This window comes from Thalia democratica, chromosome 1 (assembly GCF_965202585.1).
Source record: "Thalia democratica chromosome 1, ktThaDemo2.hap1.1, whole genome shotgun sequence".
Classification (NCBI taxonomy): Eukaryota; Metazoa; Chordata; class Thaliacea; order Salpida; family Salpidae; genus Thalia; species Thalia democratica.
The window spans coordinates 46,520,685-46,527,177 of record NC_139165.1 but is presented as its reverse complement, the minus strand read 5'-3'; positions in this window follow the sequence as shown (position 1 = coordinate 46,527,177).

The window sequence follows — 6,493 nt, the reverse complement described above, 5'->3', positions numbered from 1 at the left end:
GTATTTTTCTAGGTTTATTTCTAAGATACCTCAAGTCAGCATTACATAAAAAAGTTAACATTAGTTTTTTTTTTCAAAGTTAAATTTTAACACTTCATTAGCGTTTTTGAGTTAAAAACAAAATATTAAAAAGTTTAATAGTTTAATGTTAACTTTTTTTGCTAATAAGTTTGACGCTTTGTTAAAGTCATCAAATCAATACTAGTTATGTTATATAAAATAAAAAATACTTCAACATTTAGCTCTTCCAAAAAGTTTTTTTAATGTGTTGTTTATTTTCACTACTACTTTTTGATTATTATCTTAATTTGCTTTAATTTATGTATTATAGTTAGTTTATTTTTAAAGTGCTACTACTGATAAAAAAACATTTTATTTTTTATTTTTGTACGATTATAAGATTAAATTGAAATGTCCGGGATGAAATCATTGTAAACTTATATAGGTTTGTTAAAATAATACTTAATGAATAAAGTTACACATTTAAAAAAAACATTTTAAACGTTTATAAGTTTTTGTATGCAACCTAAGTAAAAAAAATCTTATTATTTTGAAAAAAAAAGAAATTTTTAGTAGTTTTTTTTTACAAAATACGATTCAACTTCCATAGTTTAAGCTTCTTTACATTTTAATAATTTGACAAAACCTAATTAAATATGTAAATGTTCGCATAAATATTAGAACTCTGCTACTATCAATATTTAGTTTTAGCCTTAATATCTTTCCAGGTCTTTTTATAAACGAATGTTACTAAACTTCCGAAAAATACCAAACATTTTCGTTTAGAAAATGTTTCATAAATTACCTCTACACAGCAATATCTTCAAAAGTCTTTTAATTAAAACAAAAAAACTTACCTATTTTTATCATACTTTTACCTTGAAGCCTCTGTAATGAAGATTCTAGCTTTTTTAAAAAAAGAATTAATACTTTTTCAAACTGTATCAATCTAATTTTCTTCATCAATGTTTCAGCCACATGCTGTTTTCTCTTTTTATTTCTTCAGCTAACTATCGCGTATAAGCTTGTCTGGATAGGTGCTTTGTAAAACAAATAGTTAGTTAGTATTACTTTTTTTTCGAATTGCATAAAACTTTGTATTTCATAAGGATTTTAAACACAAATACTTATGTAGTGATATTTTTATATAACTTAAGCTAATAACTAAGCAATAATGGTTATAAGTTTAAATTTTCTTAGATGCTTTAGAAAACTTTGAATTTTAGTATTGTATTGTAATATACTTAATTAACCTTATGCATTACAAATAATACAATATAAAAAAAAATCTTTAAAATTGCGGTGTTTAAAATTTTAAGATCCAAAACAATTTTATAGAATTCTGTTTGTGATAGAAATATTATTTAATTTTTAGATGTCCCTTAGTATTTTCTCTATTTTAACTTAAACCTTGTTAGATTAAACTACTTAATTATCTTTAAAGATACACATTATACTGTTTTTTTTTTTCAAAACATGAATAAAAAAAACTTTATCATTATAAGTAAGTTTTTGATTTAAATTGACTAATATTTGTTATTTAAAAGTAAAGATGAGTGTATATTTGAATATAAATAGAAGACTTACCACTTTAACTTTGTAAAATTTGTTGTATGAAAGGCTTGTAATTTATAGTTTATGATAAGGTCAAATTTATAATTTTATTTTATATCATATAAATATAAAAGAGTAACACGTTACAAAGTACAAAACAGTATTTACAAACCTATTTTCATATCGTTTCTTCAAAATTTTTTTGCTTTTTTATGTCGATGAAGGCATGGTACATGATTATTTTTTAGATCTCGATCTATGAGCACCTCTTGTATGTACTTTTAAGCTCTTTAGCACATACTCAATTTGAAGTTTAAATGCTCGTTTTTACTTTAACGTCGTAAATTTTTCAAGAGATTTTCAAATAATGTTTCCCTTTTTCTATTTAAACTTGCTTCTTAAAAATAAAAACTTGGTACCAATTTGAAAACATAAGATCTTTAACTGTAATATAAGAATACAAAATTTCATACTGATAATCTGTATGAAATAAATTCCAAACTTTATAAGAATCTTTTTGAAAGATATTTGGTAAGTTGGTAAGAATTCTTGTTGTGTTTAGTAATAAAGTAATTCAAAAACGGACTACACAGGGACAAACAATTGCACAAGGAAATGCTGAGTTACAAAAAGTTGTTGAGGTTGGCCAAAACCAACCAAACTCCGACGTTTCCCACAAACCACACCGCGTCACCTGCCGCCTGTCCATTATTTATTTTTTATAATTATAAAATTTTAAGCTATTTTTTTTGTAAAAGGTCAAACTTACATTCATACGGCTGCATAAAAATTTGATAAGGGTGTATTACAACTATTCAAAATATAAATTTAGTCGTTTGTTAGCAAAAGATCCTAGCGAAACAAGCTCACTGGAATATATGATAATAACAAATTATACAGTTTCCTTCTTTCATAAAGAAATTTTTGTAAGAACGAAAAAAAAAACAAAGATAAACCTTTTGATAAAAGTTATTTAACTACGGTATTTTCATTTTAATTATAGATTTTAAAAGTCTTAAGGAGAAGAACAAAGTTATCGTTTTATTACATCATAGTAATGTTTATTAATGTTTTTGTTATTTATTTGGTTAATATTAACATTACTTACTGGTAACCAGCTTTTAAAACTGATTTCTTCGGACTCGACTTTGAATGTTTTCTCCTCTCTTTTAAACTTGGTTGTTGTTGGCTCAATCACTGCATCCGTGTGAATTTTTTTCGAGTCTTTTTGTTCGGCTTCCAGGAGTTCTTTTTCCTTTTGCCAGGTACTTGTAGCATCATTGATAACGCACATGTCTTTTTCAATTTTTTGAAGTTTCTCACCAGACTTTTTTGTTATGAGCGCGATTCTTAAAGTAATTATGTTGGTGATTAATTTAAAGTTTTTAGTTTTATAAAATTTAATTCTAATAGTATACCTTGAAAATTTTAACAGTTTTCAGTTTTTAACAAATAAATAACAGGCTTTTCATCTACAGTAAATTCAAAAATAATTTTGTCAATTTCTTTTAAGACTACTTTAATAATAATACTTATATACTACGTTTAGCATCTCAAAAGGTAAGCTTAACATTTTTGGATTTTTGGATTCGCTTTTAAAATTACAAGTAAAAAAAAAAACTTTGTTTCTTTTAAAGATTAAGTGTGGTAATTTTTTTTTCATAAAAAAAGTTGTTTAAACTTGAAAGAAACAAAATAACTTCACTTTCTAATCTATAAAGAATATAATAAGTATAGAACACACTTTTCTATTTCATCTTTCAACTTTGTCAATTCAACATTTGGAAAGCATTTTTCGTCTTCATCTCTTTTCTCATCTTTTGTTTTGCTTTCGATGACCTCAACTTTGCTGGCTGGTTTATCAAATAATTCACTGATGGTTCTTTTAGGTTGAATTTCAGCTTCTGGCTTTTTCAAAGGTAACTTTTTGTTGTTAAAAGTTGTATGAGCCGATGCCGTCGCAGCTTTGCAACCGTTTTTGGAAAACTTCAGCAGATTCCCCGAAGCCGATCTGAACTCTGACGTTGGCGCCGAAAAAGAAGTGAAGCAACAACTTCTACCGCCGTCGCCCGATTGGCTGTTTTTAGAACGCCTCGTTCTACTGCTGGTATCTCCGCCGCCGGTGAAGCGATTCGGTACTGGAGCTGCGGATTTCTTGCCTTTCCCTCTCGCTACCGCCGATGTGTACTGACGCTTTTTGTGGCCGACCGCCGGCGTCGCGAGGCTTCCCTTGTAGGACGTGTGGATCTTTGCCAGGGCCAAACGCGATCTCGACCATATTTCCTCCGGGTCCTCTTTGACCACGTCATCCACGAAAATTCTCATTACTTATCTGATCTATTTAAAACCGACACTTAACACATAAATTATCTACAAAGTTTGCAGGCATAAGCTTTTTGAAATATCAAACATTTATCTTACAGTTTTTTTATCACTTTCTTTCTGCTTTAAAAAAAGTTGACGTCACTATGTTTTAAGCAACCTTTGTCCAAAATTTTCAATTAGTTTGTAAGATGTGTAGATTTTACTTATCTGCTTATTTTAATGAGTCTTTTAATAATTTTTCGATATTATCTATCAAATAATGTAAACACATTTGTTTTATATTATTAAATTCATTTAACTTTAAACTGTGCTATAGTAAAGTCAGTACTAATGGCTCAAGTTTTAAAAAGCGATTGAAAATCTAATTTATTAAAAGGATATAATATTACAAAAACTCTATTGTTAAATAACTTTTCACTCTATTAGAGATCTTCAGTTATAATTATAACTAAACTATTAGTGAAGTAAAGCTATCTAAAACAAAAAATCAAATACAAATGATGATCTTTAAAGTGGAACATTGTTTTATAAAAAGTTCTTTGAAAACTTGTTTACATTATTGTTAACAAACTATTTATATTAAATAAACTAAAAGGCTATGAGGAAACTACTCTTTATTTTTAACATAGATTTTAAATAAAGATGTGCAAATTAAGTATTTTATTTACAACCTGATTTTGGTGGTCTGATTTAAGAATTAAATCACCATCGGTCAGGCTGTTAATATTATAACACCCTTCGACATACGTTGTTGGTCGTTAATTTTTTTATTAGTATTTTCAATTCTATAAAACTAAAATTCAAAATATTGATACAAATTAAATTTTAAAAAGTATTCTGTTTTAGGCAATGAATTAGATCTAAACTAGCATTTAAGTATAATGTTTATTTCGACATATAAAAATTAGTGAAATCTTTGGAAACTTTTGACAGAGAAAATACTATAATCAACAGTCTAAAAAGTTTTCTTTCAATTGTTAAAGCATAAAAAGTAGATATTTGTCTTAAACTCGATTTTAGTATTATTAGAAATTTTCTAACACTATAAATTACTTTATAAATATGTCAATAAGGTTTAAACCACTTTTTGGTCAAATATTCTTTTGCTTATAAATATTTTGTTAATTCAACATTAGAAAAGCTTATTTCGTCTTCATCTCTTTTCTCATCTTTAAATATTCTCAAAAGTTTTAAGGTAGTTCCTTATACTTAATAAAACTTTATAGTATAGATAAACTATTTATACACATTAAGTATTGATAGGTTTCTGTATTCCATGCTTGAAAAATTTTTGCATTGTTCACCTAGTTAAAGTAAAGGTATTTTCACTCGCTAAATTAAAATTTTCCTATTTCGAACAACAGTTTTATTAGAAGGAGCACTAGCAAGACTTTTTTATCTTTTTAAAATTTTCACATTCTAAAGTAACAAATTCTTTTAAATAAATACTTTAGCTAAACAGTAACTCTTTTAAGTTTAAAAATATAGTGTTCACTTTTTTCTATGATGTTATATAAATTAAAGCGAATATGGTTCATTGAACAACAAAAAAAAGAACAATTAATTCGAAGAACAACAAAAAAAGACGCACAAAATATTTGGTACTATGATTTGGTGCACAAAGAACCTTTCGGTTATCGAATAGATTAAATTAAATTCAAGATAGATGGTAAAACATTTTATAAATATAAATCTTTATTCAAAATCTTTTTTGATAGTTTTAACATTACTATTTTTAAATACTTGTATCGTTTTATCTCAAAAATGTTTCAAGTATATACTGCAAGCATTAGTTTTTATAGTTAATCCTATTTTGGTATATTGTTTTGCTTATATATTAGTTATTTAAAATGTAACTTAATATAAAAGTTTTAATGATATATAAAAAAAAAATGGCATTTTAAGTAAAAGCTTTAACTATATCTTCTTTTTTTTGTGTTTTCAAACAGGTGGTTGCATAAGTTAAAGTTTAATTTTCTTAGTCCCTATAAGCATCTTAGTCGAAATACAAAGAATAAATAGCTTTGTTAGTTATATTTTTTTTTACAACTTTATTTTTAATGTTAAACCAAAAACTTCATTCATCTGAATGATTAAGCTCACTTCATAAGTTATAAACTTTTAAGCTTTTAAAAAGCATATGTTACACTAGAATTCAATAATTCATTCAAAATGTTAATAATTTTAAATTTGTTTTAAAGTTTAGTAATAACTATTTTCGTTTAAAAAATTAAAAAAATCATGAGATCTAGTGTTTACATATGCTTTTTAAAAGTTTAAAAGCTTACAAGGCTTAGCAAAAAGTTCTTAATTCCTAAGAAAGTTTTCAAAATCATTTATTGGTTTTGTTTACTTTAAAATCACTCATGCGTATCGTCGTAAACTAAAAAAGCATGTTTGTAAAGTTGAAAGCTGTTCGAAGCACATAAAACTCTGATTGCATATTACACCGTTTCATTAGTACAAATTGTCTTAAGTTTTCAAGTTGCGCACGAGAAAGTTTAGTTGAAAGAAGGAGCGGTGTTTTAGTAAGGAGAAAAAACACCAAGTCAAAGAGTGAGTTGTAGTCGTAGCAAAGAGATTTTTGCAAGCAAATAAAATAATTGTTTGTTAA